The 26,294-nt window shown below is 39.5% G+C and overlaps 1 protein-coding gene across 2 annotated transcripts in view; it reads left to right on the forward strand.

Annotated features, from left to right (window-relative positions):
- TMEM128 (transmembrane protein 128) overlaps positions 1–23,748 on the forward strand; it is a 313,852-nt gene extending 290,104 nt beyond the window's left edge. For both annotated transcript variants that reach the window (XM_044062601.1, XM_044062600.1), the window contains exon 5: positions 23,572–23,748. The gene's annotated coding sequence lies outside the window, so the exon portion shown is untranslated. The remainder of the gene's footprint in view (positions 1–23,571) is intronic.
- The last annotated feature ends 2,546 nt before the right edge of the window (positions 23,749–26,294 follow it).

Here is a 26,294-nt window from a genome sequence, read left to right on the forward strand (position 1 = left end):
GTTGTCGCCATAATATGCCTGAATAATGCCAGTACAGGATGCTTTCTGTTTGGATCTTCTTCCTCACATCTCTTAAAATCATGGGAAGAAAACAAGAAAGTTTGAGGTACATCTGGAAGAAATGTTTTCCATCTGTTTCCTATTTCCACCAATTATCCTCCTACAAAATATTTACACAGATCATCTGTCCAACAACTTTTTTTCTCCAAATATGATGTCAAGGTATTATAAACCATTACATTTACTGACTGAATAAAGGGAAGCATTTTAATTTTCATGATTTTTGGCCTCATAAGATGAGCTGAAATTTGATATGAATCTCTACTTAAAGCTTTAATTCTTCTATAGTACTGCAATATTATGAGTCTTTTGTAGGTGTGAAATAGTAGCAGTGATTAATATGTATATGGACCTTCTAGTATATTTCTTTTGTCTTCATAAAGAGACCTAAAATAAAAGTTTGATTGATTATGTTGTTTTTTTTTTACTTTGGTAGCTTGAAAGTTGAGATTTAGTACATATGTTAGATGTATATTCAAAGGCATGATTGCTTTTGTTATTTTGGTGGAAACCTCCAGCTTAATCATCTCTTTCCTGTATGCTGTCAAGGAGTAATTAAGCAGAGGCTGATGAATCGTTATATGGATATAGATTGTTGCTGTAAATGAAGCTGTAGTGTCAGTTTTCCTGTCAATATGAGGAAAATACTAGAACTCTTAGAATAAAATTCACAGGATATAATGACCTGTGTTTAATGTTGTTCAAATATTTATGATTTATTTGTGTTCACCTGGCTTCTTTTATTTTGGCCCAGGTTTTAGATTTAGTATTTAATTAAGATCATAAAATGTATTACTGTTTGGAAAACTGTGCGTGTATTTGGTTTTGTTCCTACAGAAAGACTTTAGAATGGGGTGTCCAACCTTTTGGCTTGCTGGGGCCGCATTGAGTGAACAGAAATTGTCTTGGGGCCGCATATAAAATATATCATATAGCTAACCCTTTCGCTGCCACAGGTGACCAAAGTCTACCTCCTGGCTGTACTGTAGGTGCATTCGAACAATTAATAAATGTAATAAATGCCTAATATTTGCCTTAAAATTCTAATTCTTATTCTGATTTTAATTCTCTAATCTAACAGTTAACTCTAATATCTTAGTTAATGTATAGATTTTTTTTTACAAATAAACAGATATTCACTACAGCACTAGCATTTCTCACTGGGAAAACCACTCCAGCAGTCCATCTACATACAGTGTCAACATTAGCAGTCCTACAATACTATAATCCACAAAAATAAGCCAACAAATTTGCAATAAAGTAAAGAATTCACATTACTGACTTAATAAAACAATTCTGAATAAGCTACAAGAGGGTCTCACCCAAACAAATGACTGGTGCCAGAAACATGGCCTCAAGCTAAATGCCAAAAAATGCACAATCATCCCGTTTGAGGAGAGTGATGTCCCCACAAATTATCACATTAATAACAATGTTGTAAGCATGCAATCAGTTGTGGGTGCTTGGGCACCCAGGTTGATAGAAACCTGATTTTTGACCACCACATTTTCTCCATTGTACGGAAAGCTTTTTACATGGCCCACCTCATTAGTAAGGGTATCTCATCCAGGGACAAGGAGGTCATAACATCCCTGTATTCTTCCTTTACAAGAACAATTATTGAGCGCAACACCCATTTTGGCACGTGCCTCAGCAAAACACCATGGCAAAAGAAGACTACAACCATTTCTGCAAAAAAAGGTCAAAGGACTGAGTTCACTTAGTTATCCAAACAGACTAAAAAGCTTCTTGCTTTCCTCTGTCTCTCACTGGCCACTATAAATTTCATCACTGGCTTGCTTTCCAGGCTAAGAAAGATCCTGCCTTAAGAGACTTTCTCCACCTCAGAACTACTGGTTATTTTTAAAACACTCACTACAAACACCACAGCCTTCACTGCAACATAAACAAGCCACTTTGTGTGGACAGGTTCTTGACACAAAAACTTTCAACTTCTGTAAAAAGCTCTTCTCATTATCAAACAATATAGTTCAACAACACTACAACTGGATGGATAGCCATGAATGTGCTCCTTAAGTAAGTAGCATAGCCTTCATCAAACCGGAAGGAAAATCCACGTACTAAACTTTCCCAGCTGGATGGCTAAGATCTAATATTGGTTACTCAAGTCTACTTGTCTAAGAAGAGGGGCCTATTTAACTAAGAATTCCATTTGCCAAAATATATTCAGTGTACATATTAAATCTCTGTTTAACACACACACACACACACACACACACACACACACACACACACAGAAAAGGAGCCCCTACTTGTAAAATAGGCAACCTTAGTAATCACATGACACAGTCTCACTGATTGAAATTGTCTGGAAGTCAAAATATCTGAAAAAAAATCATAATAGAAATGGATTCATCCATGCAATTTCCAACCACCAAAAGGACCATCAATAAATCAACAAACAACTGCTCAGTAAAAATTAAATCAATAAGAAATCTATAAACTCTCTAAGATCATACTACATACTGGAGTAAACATATAACTTCCCTCCAATCTAAAGCCATTTGACATTTAGACATTTTAATTTGTGCAGAAGTTATTCACAGACTAACCGTTTACTAAGCTGTAATGCTGACCATCGCTTTTGAAAAAAAAAAAATTCCCACACTTTGTCAATAGCTCAAAGTGAAGAAAGGATTACTTTTTTTATTTATTATTTATTTATTTAAATTTGGAAAACATCTTTAAAACTGTTAAATTGATCGCACACCCAGAAACACAGAAAAGTTATTGTGATAAGTAAGCCGCAGACTGCTGCAAGAAATCAGTCACAGTATACTATGCTTACCTCCGAACCAATGAAGCATACCTGTCAATTCCAAAAGAATTAAAGTAGCGTAATAAGAAAGTTATTTGCAAGGTTACATGGCAGTTTATATTGGAAATAAGTGGAGATATTAAAAACACTCTGTTTCTCATAATTATGCTGAAAAGTCTTCCAAGGTAAATACAACCTTCTGATTTAGCATGGAACCATACCTCTCAACCTTAGAGCAAGAATTCTGGACAAAGTGAAAAATAAAATTGGGACACAGGCCCAAAAATAGTTATGCATCACAGACACCATTGAAACAAGTATAGCTGCAAACATTATACATCACGTATAATGTTTCTATCCCATTATTGTCAGCTAAACATTATATGGCTCATTCAATCCTGCCTTCTTTTGCAACAAAGAAAACCATACTTTGAAATGACAAATCCGTTAAAAATAATAAAACACATTAGCTCCACATCCTGCAACTTCCTACCTGCAAACAACCACAGAGCTTTCACTGAAACTAGGTCTGCTTATTTCCACAGAATGACAGCTCTCCCTAATTAAGTCTAATGGTATACAATCTACCAGGATCTGGACTACTGAAATAAATTAAATTATGGCCTGCAAATTGCAAGTGCACTTTGTTTAATTAAACTACATTTCAGAGCCCACTTGCTGTATTTTTCAGTAACATCCCAATATCCATTTCCAGGTCACTTTTAGCATTGGCAGTGGTAGACTTAGCATCCTCCAGATCCCTACAGGACCACACTCATACTGCTAACCTTGTCCTTTAAATGTAAATATCCATCCACTGTAAATGACAAGAAGCTATGTCTTAAAAAATCTATTTTTGGCATTCCTAGTACCCAGGTATCAGGTTTTGAAACAAAGAAACATATTCTCCACAGTTTGTAAGTCTCTGTCTTTAATAATCATCTACTATTGCAGTACTCCCAACACAAATACACACATACACACTAAAATCCCCAACATTTAAAAAATGACATTGTGCCCACCTGATTTGCAAGTATTGATGATCCAACGAAGATATGCGTACTGTTGTCCAATCTACCACTGCTTAGAACCCACCAATGACAAGACAGTACTGGGTGATTTTTTTGTTTGTCAAAAAAAAAAAACAATAAACTTTATATGCTACAGTCCCACATTAGTCAATCCATTACTGACCCATTAACCCTAGGCTGCTGTCTCATTCTTAATCCCGGGGAGTGCATTACCTTGGACGGCTACTTTTATTTCCTAAGCAAAAGACACAAATCGGAAATCCAGACATTCTTCGAAAATCCATACAGTTGAGAGGTATGATTTCATATTCAATACAACACTCTCCCTGTCAGAAAAGCTGCAATTTAATGAAAGTGTACTTTTAATGTAGGATGCATTTGTGAGTTAACGTTTTTGTAAGTTAGCGTCTTTGTGCATGTGTGTCTCTCTGTCATGCACACATAAACACACACACACACACACTTCTACTTTCACGCACACATTCTGCATTCATGCATGCACTCACTCACACCATACTTACCTATTAACACAGGTTAAGCGCTGTCTCTTTAAAATGCAATGGCAGCAAATCCATAGACGAGTCCCTCTTCAGCAAGAACACATACATTGATTCTTTGACACAAAATAATGGAGCAAACACATAGACCCTTCTTTGGCGCAAAAAAATAAAAACTAGAAGGATGCATTGGTGCATGCGCACACCGAAGTTAGAGTTACAGGTCACGGCCGCAAAAAACACAGCAAAAAAGTGTTTTGGTGCATGCATACATCGATGTTGGAGTTAGAGGTAGAGGGCTGCATGGCAGAGGTCTGTGGGCCGCAGGTTGGACACATCTACTTTAGATATTTTCTTAACATTGATCATTTATTTGTTCAGACACTTAAAAAACACATTGGAACTGCATATGGTTGTCTCTGCTATCTGTATGTGATTACTATATGTACTGTCATAGATTCTACTTAAAGTTGCAATGAGTTTGCTTTAGGAAAACTTTATGTACATTGCGGCTGTAGGAGTTGTCTTTTTATGTTGTTTCCATTATTATATTATTAACAACCTACTGTTATAGATAACAGGACTAATTTCTGTATATATTTTACTGTTAGTGACTTAATATGATTTTACAGCAGCTTTTATAATGCTGTCATGGCCTGTGTGATGGAGATGACATGTAATAATACCCAGTAGACTTTAATTCATGTTTTTGTGTCTTAGACAGCAATTCTTTATATTGCCACCACTGTAATGGAATTATGTTTTTACTTGGGAATATCCCCAAATGTTATGATTTTCTGACCCCCCCCCCCAAAATATAGTACACTTGGGTATAAGTATGCTTATTGCAGAATTTGATTATTGAGGTAATAGTGTAGCGGAAAACGACTCTCCCTCCATCTCTGTTTGGTTATATTTCGGGAATCTGTTGGCTTCCTGTAGATAAACTTTCAGGGAATGTCATTTTTGACATTGTTTTACATATCACTGCAGAGTGTTACAAACTGGCAAACTATAACATTTGACCATTTTATTCATATGGTATTATTGTGTTTTCTCTCATATATCCCCATATGGAACATATACTTTTCTTGTGGTGGTATAACATTAAGATGTTATGAAGACCGTTGTGTTATTCCTTCAGGCCTTATCTAGTACAAAGATTTTCAATAAACTTTTATTTCAATTTACACAGAGTGATGTGTATATTCTAGGCTAACGACCACTAGGGCCATTATAAGCCTAGCCAGTCAACCCAGATGTGACCCAAAAATTTGATTTATGTAGAAGAAGATCTACAGACTTCCTGCATCCATCAGAGACATAGGTGCCAGACCAGGGGTGAATTTCTAATTAGCTATCCATTGGTCCACATTGCTGTTAAGTAGGGATAGTGAAGAACTCTGCTTCACCTGGATGTGGAGCCTGTTGAGAGAGTGAGAATTCTCTGAGAAATAGATATATCTCTCAGACATGTCCTAATTATGTTCCAAGCAAAATTTAGGTATTTTGATCTAGTAGCTGTATCTTAAAACTATCTTTTTAGAATTCATACAAAGCATGCATGTCTTCTGTTGGCATGTACAAATAACAATGTATTTTCACTTGAGCAGTCAGTCTTCATCCTGACAAACTACAACTAGTTTAATTCTTTGTATTCAGGAATTGTTTACTTTCCTCCATAATGATTGCTGTTTCTTTTTTCTTATTAATATCTTACTTGTGTTGTATTTAAAGGGCTTATTATTGCCACAGCTAGTCGTGTTTCAAACACTTGCATCAGCTGCTCAGTAGTAATGTCTTCTGTGTGATTAGTAACTTTGTTCATTTTCACTAGCCGGTAGGACTGTTTTCTGCAAGCATTAGCACTATTCAACACTTATGCTTTTTCTCTCAGCTGTTCAATGCTTTGCTGCTTTTCCAGAGTGTTGGGGAATTATCTTCAGAATTCAGATGCCCTTCATTTGTTTTTTTTGTCTTTTGTTTCTGTTTTTAAACTCAGTAATATTAGAACCCCCCACTCCTTTTCAAGCATTCCTGCAGTCTGTATCACCACCAACACTACACCAAAGCCACTTTTCGAGCACTGTGTTTGCAGCAGGACCATAAAGTCTAGCAGTTGGCACACTCAGTTTATCTTTTATGTCTAAAAAAAGCATAGCATGCGTTACTGCTCTGTTTTTAAAGGCTCTAATAAGGCAGTGTGCAGGAGTTAGTGGGAACAGTTAACTATCCTAATTAAACAGGTCTTTACCCGTAGGATGCCTAATCTGGAAGACTACTCAGAGTTCAAAGCTAGCCTGTCATCCAGTCCCTAAGACTGTATGATCAGCTAGTAAACAAATTACATGCTGTACGATGAGTAGCAGAATCTGGTGCTGAGCCATTCATCAGTGCTTGCCTCGGTGAAAAAATTCTTGGTAATAAGCGTAGTAAGCCTTCCTGAGTGTCATCCACAGTAAAAGGAATTCTTGAAAGCCTATTCATCACAGAAACACCTAGAGACTATTTTACTTATCAAGGCATATCCAATGCACCCAGACTGTGTACATTCCCAGAAAATGGCTTAACCCAGGGTCTTCATTCCTCTGGTAATATATTATAAAATTCTTGCTAAGACAGTATGGGAAATAATGGCTGCATACACAAGGGGTTGGTTCTCCCATACTATTTACTAAGGAGCACTAACATAGCTAGGGCAGGGTGAGAGTGGCAACTGCCCCAGGCAGAACGTGTTGGGGGTGCAGTCAGTTGATCCCAATCTCTCTCTAATGCAATACCAGCTTTTAAAAGCCAGTGTTGCATCTGTGTTCAAACCTGGGTGCTGTACCGCTCTGTGTGTGTGTAATAAAATTGTAGCAACTGCTTGCTGCATTGTAGCAATGCAGTTTGCTGAGGTTCAAAAGATAAAAATAACTCTCTCTCCTCCTTTATTTTTTAACCTGAAACCTGAGCTGTAGCACCCCATGCTGACAGGGTATTAACTCTAGCAAATAGTTTACTACAGTTTAAAAGAAGAAATTATTTTTTAAATTTGTTGAAGCAGGGGGCAGGGCACAGAAATGGCACCTGAATGGCTGAGGCAAGAGGGAAGAGGAGCATCACACATGTCGTGCACCTGGCCACCCGGTTGGTGTGCCAGTAGATGGAACATCCAGTTTTGTTGTTTGTTTGTTTTTTCTTCACTTGAACAGATCTTGTTGTGGTGCAGTGGTTTATAGTACTGGCTAAAGTACTGGTCAAGCCAGCTACCTTTCTGTAATGGGGTGCAGTAGAGTTTTGCAGAGTCACAATTTTTTTAGATTTCTCCTCTACAGACCTTTCCTTTGTAGTTCCCAGCACACAGCACTATAGCTGCAATGTAGAGACTTCCACTGCCAAAACCAGAACTACTTTTGGTGACCTTAGGGTCAGTTTTATCTTTTTATGCCACACTGAGCCATTACCAATACCAGCTCTGACTCGGTAAGTGATGCGTGGTGCCACTGTTAGTTTCACTATAGTACTTGGTGCCATTGTCATAGAGTTTCTTTCAGATGATGGTATTCCTGCCTTACCTAGTGTTGAAGCATGCAACAGCTATATTGACATTGCTTGAGGTCTGTGGAGTACAGCTGGCTGTGACTGTGTGCCACTGGACCATTATGCATTTACATAGGCATTGCTGGAGCTGACATGGGTAGGGCGTATGTCATTGCAGTGTGTACTGATGCATTGTGTGCCTGTTTCACTAGAGCAGTCTCTGCTGACAAATGCACTGATACAGTACTGACTAAATATGATTATGCCCGGTGGGCATACTGAAACTGTTGAGAACCATCCACTAACGTCATGTAAAAACCTGCTCCATCCATTCTTATCATAAGAGGTAACAGAAACACCATTCTCCTCCTGCATTATTTAGAATCCTTCCTTGAGAAACCCCAGAAGCTTTTCCAGAAGTTAAAACCTATTGACTCACTCCTGAAGTCTTAAATGATAGGCTTGGATGGTGGGTGCATCATCTTCTAAGTCGCCCCCATGACCATTGATTTGGTGAATTTCTTCACCTGTCTCTCACGTAAGAGGTAAAAGCAGGCATGCAGGTGCACCCCCAATTCCTCCTGGGTTGATCCTCCATTGGTTGACATTTAAAGTTCCTGGAGACAAACCTGGCACAGTAGCCCACTGCCTAGGAATTTTGCTACAATTTCCAGTCAACCCAGGGTCTGGGCATTTTGGTCAGGGGCTCCCAAGCCAGACCGCATAGTTTCAGCAGTTGTAATCAGAAGAACCGTAACCCAACTACCACCACTGCCACCACCAGCACACCTCCGCTGTTCACCCAACAGACAAGGAGCCCAGCACAGTGGCGGATTTGTGAAATGAGATAAAAATGGTGATATATAACCAATCTAAGTCCCTAAGAATAGATGGTATTCCTGTGGAAGTTTGGAATCTAGGAGGGAAAAAGTGATAAATATCTGGAAGTATTTGTTTGGTAATATTCTAAAAGGAGAAGCACCAACATCCTGGAAGAAAGCAGTAGTGGCTGTAGTAACTGAAGATGGTAATGGCCAATCAGATCCAGCTTCATATAGGCCCATTTCGGTTCTAAACCATGATTATAAAGTGTTTATGTCTATAATGGCTAAAAGAATGGCAAAGATGATGACAACATTGATAAGATATGGATCACTGTGGTATTGTGGAAGGGAGGCAAACATCTGACAACAGTAATAGAACAATGATGAGCCAGAGAGAAGCAGTATGTAAGAAAATACCATTTTTGGTAGGCCTTGATGCAGAGAAAGCATTTGACAGGGTAAGCTGGGATTTTATGAGTAGGGTAAAGGCAGCATTTGCATTCCCCGGATAAAATTATAAGGTTGCTTAGGAGGATATATGAAGGATTGGAATTGAAAATTTGTGTGTGTGTGTGTGTGTGTGTGTGTGTGTGTGTGTGTGTGTGTGTGTGTGTGTGTGTGTGTGTGTGTGTGTTCCCTTTCTAATAAGTTCTGTTTGAGCAAAAGAACCAGGCAGGGGTGTCCTCTTTCTCCTTTGTTATTTGCATTATATTTAGAAGCATTGGCAAATAAATTAAGCGACTCAGAAATTCAAGAATGTAAGGTAATAAAGAAAGGTTGGCTTTATTTGCAGATATTATTATTTTATACCTGATAAAACCAGAAAGGGGCATTTCAGTGTTGTGAGACATTCTGAGAAAGTTTCAAGTCTTTTCGGGATACAAAATTATTGAAGATAAAACAAAAGCAACAGCTGTAAACTATGTACCCATACACGAATTGATTCAGCAATACCCATATTTATGGGGACATGATAAAATTAAGTACTTAGGAGTATGGATTAAAAAGGATACTCTTATGTCAGCTAAGGATAGGTGGGAAAGGAATAAACAAAATATAATATAAAAACTTTGAAATTGGAAGCTCTGTTCAATGGATATGGATATCAAGATACAAGCAGTGAAAATTTAGTTTCATACACAGGTCAGGCAAATTTTTATCTACCAAAGGAGAAGTTGTGGATAGCAATTAATAAAGAGTTGAAGGATTTTGTCTGTAGGGCAAGAGTCGAGTGCGATAAATTGATCCTTCCAGTAGAACAAGGTTGAATGGGATTACCTAATTTGAAAGGGTATTTCTGAACTACACAGTTAAGACTCCTATACATAGCACAAGCAAAAGCTCTAATTCAAATTGGAAAGAGATAAAGATGAAACTGGGGGAAGCTCAGGAAACAAGGAGAGACTAGGATTTTGGATGCATATCCTTAAAATGATTAACATTAACTGTGCAGATTGTTACATTCATAAAATAGTTGAAAGTATTCTAAGAAGTAAGCCAACACATGGATGGAAAAAGGAGATCCTGTTGATAGGGATAACTGCAATTAGGGGTACAGAGAATAGGCAAGAGGAGGCTGGAACATTTTGGAGAAAACTGGTAAAGGAACTAACTATATTGGAATCAAATAATAAGAGAGGGAAGATGAGAAGAGGCCAGTAATTCATTTGGACTCCAGACTACAGATTGCCTTCCCTATCAAAAACTGATATCAGAGTATAGACAAATAGAAAGAAACAGGGGTATCCTAAACAAAAGACTAGCACTGATAGAATTTTAGTAGAATCTAGAACAGAAGTGGTTGTTAGAAAAGGGATAATAAGTACAGCATATAAAATGTTGCATACTAACTATAGGAATCAATTGGAGGAGGTTAGAAAGAATTGGGAAGAAAGACTGGATAATTAATTCACAAAGAAACAGTGGAGGGATGTATGTATAGCTCTAGAAGATTTAAGATCTTTGCTTGAAAGTGTTTGTGTACATATTTTTATATCCCAAGCAGACTCCAAAGATTTTTCTTCAGGTAGATTGCAAATGTTGGAAGTGTGATGTGGAAGAATGAGGCAATTGGGAACATATTTTGGGAAATGTAATGAGTTGGCAGACTTTAAAAAATCCCTGCAGACTCCTCTATCAGAAATACTGGGTGAGAAAATTGGTGTAACTAAGGAAATGATTTATTTTGAGCTGTGATACAGATTCAGATTTGCAATGACATAGTTAAGGCCTTGCTGAGTTAAATTCTGGTGGCTGCCAAAATAGCAATTCCTGGAAAAGGGAAATCTAAACAAACTGTACTAGAAGTATTGGATATACGTAAAGAGATTTAATAACTGGAAGTGGGGTTTTTAGAAAAGGGTAGGAGTAAATTACATGGGAAAATGGAATTGTGGGAAAAAATACATGCAAAATAATGTTTTGGAGGAGGAATGAGGTTTAAAGGAAGGCAGGAATCAAATGAGCTTTGTAATGTTTGACTGACATTGACTGGATAGATTATAAGTGACGTATAATATTTACAACTGAAAACATGTCAATATGATTTTTTTCATGTATGTAAATATATGATTGTTTATGTCATAAGTGATAATTTAATAAAGATGTCTCTTGTTTAAAAAAAAAAAGATTGACAGAGAAGTTCCAGCTGTACTTGTACTTTAGGGTAGGGGCCACACCACACACTATCAGTTCAGAAGACTATTGGTCAGTCTCATCACAGCCCCGAGAGTGTTAGCCCACCTGCAGCTAATAATTTACTTGGATATCCAAGATAAGATAGAGGCTTGTGGTTCCTTAGGAGTTCCAGATGTCCATCAGTGTCTTAGAGCTCCGGGTGTTACTACTTACTTTGGAAGTCTGTCAAGACCATTTACCATAGTTTGCATTGGGAATCCACACAGACAACATGGAAGTGATCTAGTACATCAATAAACAGGGGAGTACCTTCTCCATCTCTGTACACAAAAGCCACTAAAGTCCTGGGGTTGTGCCATCTCCTGCAACCTTTTCTTCTTAGCAGTATTCATCCCAGAGGGGATCCCAGCATCTTGGCAGGCAGATTAACCAAAAACCTGCTTCTTCATGTGAATGATTACTAGATTGGCTGTAGCCAACAAAATATTCATCAGGCTGGGACAACCACAGAATGACCTTTTTTTTCAGCAATAAAACCCAGAATGTTGCCAAATCGTCTGCACCATTTCATTTGAGAATCAGATGGCTAAAGTGCCGTTGAGGTGATGGCTCCTGGGAGGGTCTACAGTACACTTTTATACATCATTTATTACCAGAACCATCCTAAAAACCAAAAGATGTCATGGGATACTAATCTGACTCATCCCCTTCTGCTTGTGCCAAGTGCAGTTTCTTCCACTGACCTCAAACATTGTAGATTGACCTGTCAGGCCTCAAAACCCTACAGGAGCTTATAATTCACCCTTTGGGCAAGCCTCATTTGGGCATTAACATCTTCAGATTGTCAGTATGGCTGCTCCTGTATTCTCTAATGGTAGTGGTATTTCTGATTTCATCTCTGAGAAACTATGAACAGATGGAAATGCTTTTCATTCTGTGTCTCCCAGCTGTGTGCAGACCCAAGGCTTGCACTCTCGTCAAATATTCTGTAGTATTTTTTAGAGCTTGTTTATCAAGGGGCCCCAGCTTTTCTTCCGTTAAGATGTATTGGCAGCCATTTCAGACTTTCACATGGGGTCACCACTTCCCTGGTGGTAGTGGGAATCGGCAAAGTCTTCTTCAAGAGCACTTTCCTCCTGCTTACGTTTTCCCAGTCAGGAAGCTGGTGCCACATTGGGACCTTTATTTCATACTAGAAAAATTTACCCGCATACCTTTGAACTAGCAGCAGAAGTAGATCTCAAATAGTTTTTTGGAAAATTATATTTGTAGTAGCTATTCACACTAAAGTGTCACCTCCCCCATTAAATGTTTTATAGGATGAGGATCAAACTCTGGTCAGAACACACTTCATGCCTTAGTAGCAGTGGAGACCAGTTCAGTTACTCCTGTTCTTCCAAGCATTCCAAATTAAGGGTATATTTCCTCTTTCCTTTTATGGAGGAAAGGCATGCAGGTATCCAAAGTTAAAGTTTCTTTACCAGACTGTATTACGTTCTATTATGTTTAAGGGAACTGAACCCCACCCATGTTCACAGCAGCTCATTCCATGAGGTCAATGGCTACCTCTACAACATTCCTAAGGAATACTTCAGTAGATAACATTTGCGAGTTACCCACTTGGTTTAAGGTCAACAGCTTTGCCAAGCATTACAAGTTGGACATCATTACCTCCATATGGTCATATTTTGGCTCCATTGTTGTCAAGGGCACCTTTTTTTAGCAATGCCTACCCAAGTATGTTAGATGGAGACACTGTACTGCCTATTACTATAGATGGAGCACTTCCTACTCTTAAAAAAAGTTAGGTACTTACCTGTGATAGATATGTAAGAAGTATGTCCATGTCAGCAGCATTTCTCACCCAGCCTTCCACAAGTTACAAGCACCTCTGACAAAACTAACCTAAGACATTCATTCTGATGTGTCCTGCCTTCTGCTATTCTCTTTTTTCTCCATGGGTGTTACCTAGAGCTGCTCCTAATGTTACTCTGGTGTGTTTGCATGCAAAAAGTCGAGAGAAAATCAGCATGATGGGAGCCTAGGAGGGAGCTGGCAGCCTAAAATACTCTTGAGTAACAAGCAGTCCTAATCCGTACAGTATATATTCCTATCTGTTACCAAGAGATGGACACACTTCTTATAGATCTGCCTTTATGGTAACTACATAGCTTTCATTTTTTTCAAAGCTCCATAATTAATTCATTTTATTTTTCAATTGTTATTGTTATACCAGAACTTAGGGGCTGTATTATATGCTTTAACATTTCTTTATACTTTCTCTAAGTGTTCATCTCGTTTTAGCAAAATGAGTACACATTATATTTTACAGTCTGCATGCTGGCTGTATGCTTTTCTTAGTGATATAGAAGAAGGGCTGTTTGTCACATGCATCCTTCGATGTGGGTGATTTGTGGTTCAAAAAGCCAAAAAGAACATCCAACACTAGAGAGGTATGTCCAGGCCTCCATTAGCGCATTCCAGTGTGAGGCCATTCTTGGTACCTGCAGGGAAGGAGGAGGCTACCGATTTTGTATTTCTGTCTAGGAATTGACACCATTCTGATGAGTATAACCCTGCATTTTGTGATTTACTGTTTCCGTGTCTTCTCAGAGATCTACTCTTATGGTAAGTAATCTATCCGAGGGAACTACGAATGCTAATTTAAATTTTACTACTGCATATGTTGCACTTTGAATGTATTTCACACTATCTGCTGCTTTTACTTAATTTAAAAAAATGATCTGTTCTGCTGCTTAATTTTGTTGCTGTAATTTATTTAAGAAAAAAAACTATGCTGCTTTTTACTCTGTTTAATTTAAGAAAAAAGCATTTTGCTTTTATTCTGTTGTTCCGTTACACTTCTTTTGGTTGTAGTATAGAATGGATTCGGACTGTCTGAATCCAGTTCTGTTTGTGGATTGAGCACTAAAAGTCGGGACATCTTTTTTAGAAGAAACCCCCATACCCTTGTGGCAGGAGAGTACAGTAGGACTATCTAATTGAAGGTTACTGGTTCAGGGCTCAATTTGAGCTTTTTCCTTGGTTCAGGGCTCAGTTTGAGCTTTTTCATTGTTTTCTTGTATTAGCTGCTTTGCTGTTGTTTGCACGTAGTGCACCTTTGTGCACTGCTACGCAGAGGAGATAACTCTTGGCGGTTATAGACACAAAAGCGCCAGTAGACAAATTTTCTCTTAGAAGCAGCTGCTATCTAGCAGAGCAGTTCTTGAACAGCTCTCAGCTGTTCAGTGAACCACCCAGCAGTAATTTTACCTTTTACCTGTCAAAATCAGATCCAAGAGATCCCCTTTTTTGTGGACCTCCTACTGTACATCCCATAGGTTAATCTCACTAAAATAGCTCCCTGCCAGATACGCCCAACTTTTTCTCCTTATCTGAGTAGATACCAGGTTCAAACCTTGCATTATGGACTGTCAGTTTCCCTCTAGTTTTCCTGCCAACCTGGTTGACGTGGTTTTTTTGAGGCAGTGTAGCAACTGCCTCATGTGTACTGACAACCCCTTACTCCTAAATCACTGAAGTGCAATTTGTGAGAGATGCTCTTACTGGAGCTCCTAAAATCTGGAATGACTGCTCTCTCCATACCCAGAACAGAAAAGGTAAAATGAGTTGTCAGCTCACACACCATGACTCCTACTTGTAATATGCACCCAGCACATAAACCTTCACATGTGGAGGTACTCCCAGAAACCTGCCTAAACACCAGAGACCTCCAAAACACAAACATGCTATACCTAACACATCACCCAAAGAACCCAGTACACATAAAAAGACTAACACCAGTGTCCTCCCAAATAAGCCCTTAAAGCGATGCACATCTATTCCAAATATTTTAGTTATAGGCGGCTGTATAGTGAGACGTACAGATGCCCCACTCACCAGGTTAAACAAGGAGAAGGTTACGATCAGCTATCTGTTTGGTGCAAGGATTCATCAGATCACACAAAAACTCAAGTCTCTCAACAACAAGTACTGTTATGACTCCATCATAGTTCATACTGGTGTGAACAACTTGAGACATACCTCTCTGGACTATATTAAGAGACGCATGAATGAGGTCTATGAATATGAGTCCCAGGCAGGTATGCCCCTAGCTTTGAGCAGCATTTTACCCTCAGCTAGGATAATACCATAATATAAAACAGAAAATTATTGACTTCAATAATTGGCTTAGTTTCTGGTGTCACTTTAAGGGGATCCAGTTCCTGTCAGCCTGGGATGACATTGCGGACAAGACCACGCTGCTTTGACAGTGATGGTCTTCACCTGGCACCTTTAGGCTTTCAGTTGCTGGCTAAGGCACTTGCCTTCCCCATAATGCCTTTTTTAGGCAAGGTCACAAAAACAAACTTTCTGACATGAAAGTATCCAACACAAACTAAGGGTAATGCTGATAAATGCTAGTAGTTTAAATTAGAAACTGCACTCTCTGGAAGCACTCTTAACCCTGGAAGATGTTGACACCTGTGCAGTCACAGAAACCTGGTTCAAGGCCGCAGAAAGTACCCTGGCCTTCCAAGGCTACAATCCCTTCCACACTTTCAGAGTGCAAATTGAAGGTATGAGAACCAAATAAGGTAGAGTATCTGTCTCCATTAAAGATAATTGCACCTCTAGACTGGTTAGACAAGATAACTCTGTGGAGTTACTTCATGTTCGAATTACCATGGGTAAGACCCCCCCCTTCATGTAATCATCAGTTAAACATCCCCTTTGATGAAAGATTTAGCAACCATAGCCAAGGATAACCATAAGGGTTTCTTCAGCAATATCTGCAACCTAAAAGGTAGGACTCAGATGTGTGCTGAACTAATTCTGAATGTATTGCACGCATTAACCCTACAGAAAATGCAAACTTGCTAGCAGACAGGTTTGGTGAAAATTTCACTCACCCTATCCCCCCAAGCATACCACAAACCATGTCTTCAGCATCTCCTCCTACCTGCATCTGCAAAGAGCAAGTCATTAATGCTGTATCTAAGACAAAGAACACAGCCTCTATGGGACCAGATGGCATTCTGGGCTACATTCTTGATGTCTTCATGTCCTAAACCAAGAGCTAGCTACTCCACTAGGTACCCTATTCAACTACAGCCTGAGCACTGGCTTTGTTCCCACTGAATGGAAAGCAGCGACTGTTATCCCCTTCTTTAAGGGTGGCTCAGCAACAGTCCCGGGTAACTATAGGACCCATAAGTTTAACCAGCTTCATCTGTAAGGCAATAGAACAAATCATCATGGACCTCATAAATAAGGATAGGTTGTGGCTACTAAACCTGGTGGTCTTCTTCAAGAATGTGACTAGAGCCATACACAAAGGCAAAGCTGTGCACACAGCCCATCTTGACTTGCCCAAGGCCTTCAACACAATCCTACATTTGTGCATCATTGACAAACTAACCCAGTTAAATATCAACTCCTGTGTTGTCAGATGGGTTGCAAACTGGCTCACAGATCTACAACACTCAGTCAAAGTGGGAGACTTCATCTCTACCAGCAGACCTGTTACCAGTGTGGTCCCACAAGGGTCAGTGCTGGACCCCCCCCCCCTCTTGTTTGTCATATACTTCTCAGAAGACCAGGCCAAAATGGAAGGGCTATGGCTAACCAAGTTTGCAGATGACTGCAAATTAGGTGCTATCATTGCATCCCCTAGCAGTGTCACCATTCTTCAAAAGGGGCTTACATAGACCAATGATTGGTGCAAAAGCTGTGGTCTAAAACTGAATGTTAAAAAATGCATGATCATTGCCTTTGCTAAAAACAGTCCCCTGCTGATTATAAAATAAACAATAATCCCCTAGGTACCAATTCTGTAGTTAAAGACCTGGGAACGCAAGTTGACTGTGACCTCAACTTCGAAGACATTCTACGTCGCTCACTTGATTAGGAAAGGCATCGCCTCATGAGAAATAGAGGTTACAACTCCCCTGTACTCGTCCCTCATCAGGCCTATTATTGAATATAATGCTTCCTTTGGTATACACCATACCAGACACCTGCAGCAATTTGAGAGACCTCGGAGATTTATTACTAAGAAAATTCTGGGTCTCCAGCACATCTTATACAGACAGACTGAAGTCAGTCACTGTACTCAGTAGCAAATAGACTACTTAAAGGCAACTTATGTCTGGCTTACAGGGCTATCTCTTACCCAAATCTAATGAAAATGCTGTAAATCCATAAGTCATATGGGACTAGAGTCACCTGTTGCAGGGACCTAAGTCTAGCCTGCGACATAAATAGGACCTGCGAGAGAAACAGATGCATCTCTCAGAGGTTGGCACTCCTGTGGAATAGGATTCCCTTCTGTGTCAAGTAGAGCACCTTCATGCCCATGTTTAAGTGCAACCTGGATGACTGGATGAGAAACCATAAATTTCTGCCAGGTATTGCCCTTGCTTCTGTCCTGGACATGGGTAGTCCTTGCTAGGAAAAATCTTGGGCATAGACTATATCTCTCATCTAGTATTATATTGGGATTTAACAGCTAGGCTTGTTAAGGCCTTCAGGTCAATAGCCTAGTAACATCCTATGAACCTATACCAATATTTTCCTTCAAGTTTGTAATAATATCATATCCAACTATTTTCCAGTAGTAAAGTTCCCATTATATTATCTCTAAATCTAACAGGTATCTATTTCTGCTGGTATAGTGTAGCTGTGCTGTCTCCAACTTGTATTTTTCTAGGGAAGAATTTCTCAGTAATGCTTAAATATTTTCCATTTCAGATTATAATTATATAGGTTCATAGGTAGGTACTAGGCTATCTTCCTGAAGGCATTTATAAGCATAGCCAGAATGTGTTGGCTTTTGCCACCCCTTTAGATTAGTTCCCTGTGCCTCTGTCCAGCAGAGCCACTGAAGTGATCCCCGGGTTAAACTTTCTGTTTCCCATCCACTCGTCAAGGTTTCTCTTGAAGAGTGTTAGCGAGGAACTCTGACTAATGTAGATTGGAATCTTGTTCCAAAGCATGGGAAGACTCTGGGACAGGAATCTATCCCTCCAGTACATCCTATTTATTGTTGTGGTGAGATTTAGATTCCTAGAGCGTGTGGCTCGAGGGGATATGTTTTTCTTTAGGTGGAGCATGTCCATCAATTCTGGGTTGGACATGGCCTTGTATGTCAGGCAGAAATCACCTCTGAGTAGGTGGTATGCAACCAAGTACAGCTGGAGTTTCTTCAGTCGAGCTGCATAGGGCATCTGGTTGAGGCCAGTGATCCTCTTGATGAGGTACTTCTGTGGTCTTTCCAGCTGGTGCATATGTACATATTATGTCTATTACTCTTTTTTAGAATAACAAATAATAATGTATTTTGGCTCCATGGTACAGAAAATAAAACTCTCATTGCTGCCCAGATGACCTAAGATTTTCTAGTGACACAGGTTCTGAAGGGGGAGTATTTATCTGGCAATGGCTTCTCACATACTGGGAGGAAAGAAGTCATCTAGCCAACTGCAGGGCTTACATTTACTGGAGATAGAGTAGTGCATGTCATGTAGTGTATGGACCAAGGACTCATGCTTAGCTGTGCTAGGCCAAGTCTCTCCAGTAGCCTTCATGAGGCAGGTACAGGAATGTGCATGCTTACAATATAAGGTATAGCAGACCCTCTTTTCTGCAGGTATGCATGTCAGTCATTGAGGAGAGGTTTAGGAATAAAGAATTGAAAAAATCTGCCATGGCTGCTTGTTGATAGCTGCACCATGACTGATGGTGGAGGGGGGCAGCCAGAGCTTTTTGAAGCTGACCTGTTGTTTTTTCCGGGGGGGAGGGGGAACATATAGCCTAAAGATGTTCTGGATAAGTGCAACTTAAACAACTTACTTCATAGCTGACAACAAACAACAAAACTGTTGGAATAGGGCCCTTACCCCCCTTTGCAGATTGGCTGTGCTGTTATTTTCAAGAGAGTTAGCTGAGGAATCCCAACTGATCTTGAGGGCCTCCTACAGCTGCAGGTGGATGTTTGAGAGAAACAACTTTCTAGATCTTACTTGCAAGTAGGGTGCACTAGAAATAGACTTTGTTGCTTCTCCAAGCAGTAAATTGTTCAGGAGAGTACTTTGCAAAGAAGTTCTGAAAGTGGATACTTTTTCTTTCAACTAGACTAGTAATGCTTATCCTCCAATATCCCATCTCTCCAGGGTGATCTAAGCAGTAAGCTATGACAAGCTTAAACACTGTTAATAGGATAGTTCCTTTTAAGCCAAGGTAGTATTAGTTCATGGGTTATGACTAGGCTAATGGCACAAGAGCTTTTAAAAGCCTATCCAGTAATACCCAGTATATGACAATATTGTCTTCATTCCCTAGATATGGGATATGGGGAGTAGTATCAGGGTAGTGGGTCTTTGGGTATTGGAGTTCTGAGTCATTTTATAGTCTGCCTTTATCCATAAGTGACATGGGCAGTACCCCAGGAGTGAATTTGTGGTTCCCCATCCATTTATCCAAATTCTTTTTGAAGAGAGTGAGGGACAGGCTTTGTTTTACGAAGATAGTAAGCTTATTCCATAGACGAAGTAGCCTTTGGGATACAAATCTTTCTCTCCAGCAAGTTCTGTTAGAGTCGCAAGTAACATTCAGGTCCATGGAACACATAACTCTTTCACAAACTGTGAGAAATGTTCACAAATATAGAAAAGAAGTGTGCAAACATAGGAGAGCTCCTACAAGCACAGAAAAACTTTGCAAAACTTAGAAATATTTTGGCAAACTCAGAACAGCTTTTGCAGTTTCAGAGGAAGTTAGGAAATACCAGAATACTGTTAAAACAGCCCAAGAACAGTACAGTAACAGATGGCATTTCTGTAACAAGTGCAGTTTGAAAATCAGTTATAAATTCAACAAAATCAATAAATGCTGCACAGAGCTACTGCAAAAATACTTGTATCAGCTTTGTAGGTCCAGATGATTTAAGAAGCAATCCAAGTCTTGTAGTCACAGGTGTCCAAGCCAGGCACAGGGAAGCTCTGAATCAATGAGCCGGTGGTTTTTCTTCCTGAGGTAGTTCGTAATGGAGGAACCCATAACCTTGACTTAGTGCAAGGGGGGTCCCTGGCACACTCAACTCTACACACACTGAAATTGACAGCACAGATGCTCTGAACCTGTTACCCATTAGACACATGTTCTTAGAGGGCATTCTAAATAGCACGAGAGAAGTTAGTATTAGAAAGTTCTATTTTGCAAAATAGAGGTACCAAAGAAGGAATCTGGCACCCAACACAGCAAACGTGCCAATGATTCTGCAGTATCTGGCTGATTTATTTTTACTTAGGCTATCCTGTTCTCAATGAAGCTGTAGCATGCTTATCACTTTATCTCCATTAGCCTTTCTGTTAAAGTATTTTCTTAAAGAGGCATGACACTCATAGTCCCCTAGGTAGTGCAGTAGCTCCACCTTGGGATTTGTTTGTTTGTTTTTGCTAGCAAAGTTGAGTAATATTCCTTTTAAACATTCCACCACTCCTCAGATGTTTTTTTTTTAATTTTGTCCTGGAAAAAAAGCTATTTTAGTGGACATTATATCAGCCAGAAAAAAATATGAACTCTAGACCCTGATATCCAGAGACTCTTGTATTCTGTATAGACAGAGTTAGATCATGTGCAAACATTTCCTTTTTATTTAATGCTGTGACAGAGCTAGCTTTAAACCTCACTATTCATTTGCCAGTTTCTCTCCTAATCATCACAATGGATAGGGAGAGATATTGCACTTACTGGATGTTTACTGCCAACTTAGTACCTGCATCGAGCCAGAGACTTAAAAATGACATTTTTTTCTTTTCCCTTTAACAGGGATGAAACCCAGTCATGAAACAGACTACTTCTAAATGGCTAGATCACTGTATCACCTTTAACAGTGAAGGAAACCCAGTCATTAAATGGACTATTTCTAAAAGGCTGGATCACTGTATCACCCTTAACAGTGAAGGAAACCCAGTCATTAAATGGACTATTTCTAAAAGGCTGGATCACTGTATCACCTTCTGCTTTTCCTCTTGCAACATATTCTAGAAAATAACCAACCTTCATAGCTTCTAACCTCTTTGCACAAAAATCTGGGCAAAGCCAAAAATAATGAAGAGACAAAGCCCCCAAAATAGGGACAAATTTTAAATAATGCTGTTATAAACTTAGAAAATTGCTAGAATAAAAGGTCTTGTGTTACTGTTCATTTTCTGAAGGATATGACGTCTGAAACTCAAATGCCTGTCATTATGTAGTGAATTCAATCCTCACTGATTTGTCACAAAAATCCAAAAAAACACAAATTTTATGAGAAACATACCAAAAATATGAGGCAAAAATCTGGACATTTAAGAGGTATGCTTATTCCCAAATCTCATTACTGCAACACTGATCCATGCAATGAATATAGTAAATTTGTATGAGAAACTGGGTTACTGTTACAATGTAGTTTCTGTCCCTTCATGACCTTTGTTTCATACCTTTTTCCACCGTCAGCTTATATACCGGAAATTGTTGCAACTTCTGGGTTTGTTACCTATACTTAAGTTGATTTTTTGGGTTACTTGCTTGGGTCTCATGAAGGATAGGCTATATGAGGAATTCCAAATATGTTCTGTTACCCTGGTGAGCACCAAAAATGTATAGGGTCAATTTAGGGACAGTCTAAGAGCTACCATGGCTATGGTCCCTTTGTGCTGGAAAGAACTAAAGATGGCATAGGTTGACTGTATTATTATCCCTAGGCAAAAGGAGTTGAGCCAGCATAGGGGGGTATTAAGTTCCACCCATTTTCAACTCCCAGTTTGCGAAGCTGTGTTCAACATCACTTCTCTAACTCCTAGATCACTGTACCTTAGAGTAGGTATACCTCAAATTAAAGGTCAAGAAATAGAGAAGAGACACGTTTCCTGGAGTTTCGAGCCCGGTTGATAGAGTCGCAGAAAGATAAGAGAGCTGTAGTGGTACTGTGTACAGGTCTAAAACCATGCTGTGTTGGTGATAGTAGGTTATTGCTGAGTAGAAAGTTTTGGAGTTGGCTGGGAATACATTTTTCTAGTATGTTTGAAATGGGAGAAAGGATGACGATGTGTCTAAAGTTGGTGATGCCTGTATTACCACCTTTGTGCAGTGGGATGATGAATGCATTTTTCCAGATGGAGGGAATAGAAGACTCTTTGATTGACCTATTAATGAGTAGGCTGACAGGATAGGCAATGGAGTTTGCAGCTATTTGAAGGTATTCTGGGGGCAGGTTGTCAGGGGCAGTAGTGCAGGGTTTTAGTTTGAGAAGTACTTTCTTAACTGTGGCAGTAGGGATAGGTGCAAGAGAGAAGTTATAAGAGTGGGGAAGGGAGGTATTTGTCGTTGGGGGCTCTACTTGATTAGGCTGGTTGTGAGAGAAATTGATGGTAAGATTGGCAATGATATCTATGAAATATGTGTTGAAGAGTGTGGCTATTTTCAGTTGGGCTTTTTTCAGGATTTGGGCAGGGGTTATTTTTAGATCCAGGGGACAGTAGGTTGTTGATTGAGCTCCAGAAGCGTTTTGGGTTATTTTTGTTTTTGTTTTGTAGACTATGGTAATAGTCTTTTTTGTCCTTAGTAACTAGGTGCTTTACTTGGTTGTGAAGGTTTCTATAGGTGATAAGGTCGGAAGGATTTTTATGAAAAAATTGGAATAAAAGAGGTGTAAACTCAGTTGTGGACTCACCAAAGACAATCTGTTGATGAGTTAAGAACATGTCTCATATCTGTAGTGGAAATGTTTTACAATGGATGCTCAACGCACAGTGTCTGGATGACCTCTTCATCCTGATGCTATATGTTGTTAATGAGGCAAGCTTCTAATTTTATTCTTGTCTGTGGTTTGTTCCTGTTGCTAGTTATGCAGACTCACTAGATGTAGGTTCATTTGAGTGAGGCAAGGGTAGAATGCATCTCTCAAGCCTCGCACTTCGTGTTATGGCATGTTCTAGTAAGTGGTGTGGTTACCCCTGTAAGGATGGAAGTGTTCAGAATTGTCAAGCTGGAGGTATCTGAATGATTACTTACTACAGAAGGCTTTCTTATAGCATAACTGACATAATGGGTACATATTTGCTAGCTATCATTAAAGTTGTACTTCATCAACAAAGACTGCCTTATGTGTTTGATGATTCAAGTTATCACCTTGCCTAAATTCCTTTTACATTATATATATTTTTTCTTTGTTGCAGAGTAAAACTGTGGCATGAAAACTACCGTGTGCCGCAATGCTACTACATGGACATTAGGACTTTAGAAGGATAATCTGAAGATCAGTGTTTTACCTGTCTATTTTTATTAAGAGTTCATATCTGCTAATTTAAAGTTTAATGTAACATATTTTACATTATTAAAATTTTCTAAGATAAGATTTGTATGTTCATATGTTTTTATTGTAAACTATAAATTTCCACTGTGCGCAATATAAAATTATGATTGTTCTGGAAAACCTTTCTGAATTCATCAGTTGTTCATGTGCATTATTTTCTTAAACATACTTTCACATAGTAACAGCCATTATGTTTGCCCTGTCACAAAAATATGGTTGCAGTCCAACTACAAAATCCATCTAGAGCTTAGCATGCCAGACTTTTTCTATAGATATAGTTGCTAAAAGGAAATCCAGAACTTCATGAAGGTAATGCATGCTTGTACATTTTAAAGTAATGGAGAGAAGCAGATAACGTTTGCATTCTAAAAATGCACCAATGAACATTTGCAGAACTTCAGGTAACTTACATTTTCAAATCACCACTATTCATCCATTGAGAAAAATGTGGCCAAGCATTTATTGTAAGAAATCTACTGTGTTGAGAAATGCTAGTGGCAGACTGTACTTATTTTACTGGTTTACTATCACGTTATTGAAGTGGACTCAGTTGAGTCCACTTTGCACGAAGTCTGAAACTCGAATGTTGAATATGCCGAACTCCGATATTTCTGAAGTACAAATCTCACGCTTGTCTTAACCCATGTTAACACATGTTCCTAGGTCAAATTCAGGATGTATTATGGCTATATCGGAATTCAACAATGTGACTTCTCGCGGACGTCAGTCGATGATACGATTTTCAACTTTGTCCACTTCAATAAAATGATAGTAAACCTTTTTTACTAGCTTGATTCTAGATATAGAGAATAACTTCATTTTATAACCAGTGTTTTGTACATACATACAGAAATCCCTCACCTTTTTCAAGTCACGGAGGATATTATACTTGCATGCTGAGATGGATAGCTGAAAGAAGTCAGCTTTATCATGTAGCCTCTATTGTACTGCATATAGCAGAGTAACATACCTGACTTTATCCAGCTGGCACTGTCAGTGTGCAAACATGTGAGTGGGCATGTCTCCTATTGTGTTTCACTGTTGCAGTCATAACATTTGGGTTATCTGCTTGCAGGTAGCCCTCAATCAGTCTGATTAACAAAGTCTTGGGTCCGGCGTGGGTTGCTGTCCCTTCTTCCATGACGTCAGGTTGTCTTCTTCCATGACGTCAGGTTGTCAGGGGTATAAAGCATGCAGCCGATGCCATTACATCAGTCTTTCTTGCTGTGCGGTGCCCGAAGGAGAAGCAATTCGCAAGTGCCGGTCGAACGACTCCTGAAATTTTCGTTTTCGAGTTTCAGAACCAAAGTCTTCAACTAAAGCTAAGTACCCCATTGGGGAAACTTTTTCTTGCTCCTTACCAATGTCAGTAAAAGTTAATAATTGCATTGCTTGTGGAAAGCAAATCCCTCATAAAGATTTTCATTCATACTGTGTTCCTTGCCTAGGCCCTGACCATGACTTACCTTGCTGTCAGCTTTCTGCTTTATTTAATCAGCGCGCTATCTGTCGTAGGTATATTTTCACCTCTAAATATTTCGGTTTTCGGTTTAATTATCCAGAAATGTCATTGGTTAGCCACCCGACTACTGGGATTCCGAAAAAACGCAAAGATAAAGACAGAGACAGGCCGCCAAGGTCCAAAACTGCCGACAATGCTTCTCCTAAGACAGTCGCCAGTTCGCCGGTACTCAGTGAGGCGCTTTCACAGCCCCTGATACCCACTACTTCTGATTCGCAGGCCTCTACTGAGACCCATTCTGAGTCCGGTATGCTGCGAGATGCTTCAACTATGGAACCTGTGGATGTCTCTACCTTGGATGGGTCTAGAGACGCTGCGCAGGCACCGGCTTCTGAGGTTGTATTCAGGCCTATGGACTTGCATATTAAACTGACGCCTCCTTCTTTACTTAGGCCTAAATCTCGAACCATGCCTAAAAAAATGATGCCCAGGCCACATGCTCAGGCCTCTATGCCTAAAAAACAAATGATAAGAATGGCTGAAGATCTAATAACTCTAATCAGTGGTAGCCAATCCCCCCCCTTCTAAGAGACCTAGGACTGAAGTTGATTATGAATCTTCTGACCAGGATTCTGTTTTTTCTGATTCTTTTGATGATCTGGATTTGCCCTTATCTACTTATGAAGATTCTGATGCAGAGGACTCCATTCTCTCTGCTTCCCCTCCTGAGGATTTTTCTTTTGGGAGAACCTTACCTACTCTAAGGGAGCATTTCCACTGGGGAAGCCAGGATTTTTCTGATTCAAAAAAGAGGCTTAGGGATTTCCTTCTCCTACCTCAGCATAAGCCTTTAGCTATTCATCCTGTACTAGGCATTGTTGATTATGCTTTTTCAGAATCTAGTTTGGCCCTTGATTCCTTGCCTCCTGTTCCCAGAAAACCTGACAGATACTACAGGGTCCCTGAATCCCACAAGTTCCTTTGTAAAAATCCTATTGCAAATCCAGAGACTATTTTACAGCGGTCCAGGGGCATTAAGGCTTCTACTGCCAAAAATCCTACCCCTTCTGATAGAGACTCAAGGACGCTGGATAGGTGGGGTAAGAAGGTTTACACTTCTGCAA

The sequence above is a fragment of the Protopterus annectens genome, chromosome 2.part1, assembly GCF_019279795.1.
Source record: "Protopterus annectens isolate FY-2018-M chromosome 2.part1, PAN1.0, whole genome shotgun sequence".
Taxonomy (NCBI): Eukaryota; Metazoa; Chordata; order Ceratodontiformes; family Protopteridae; genus Protopterus; species Protopterus annectens.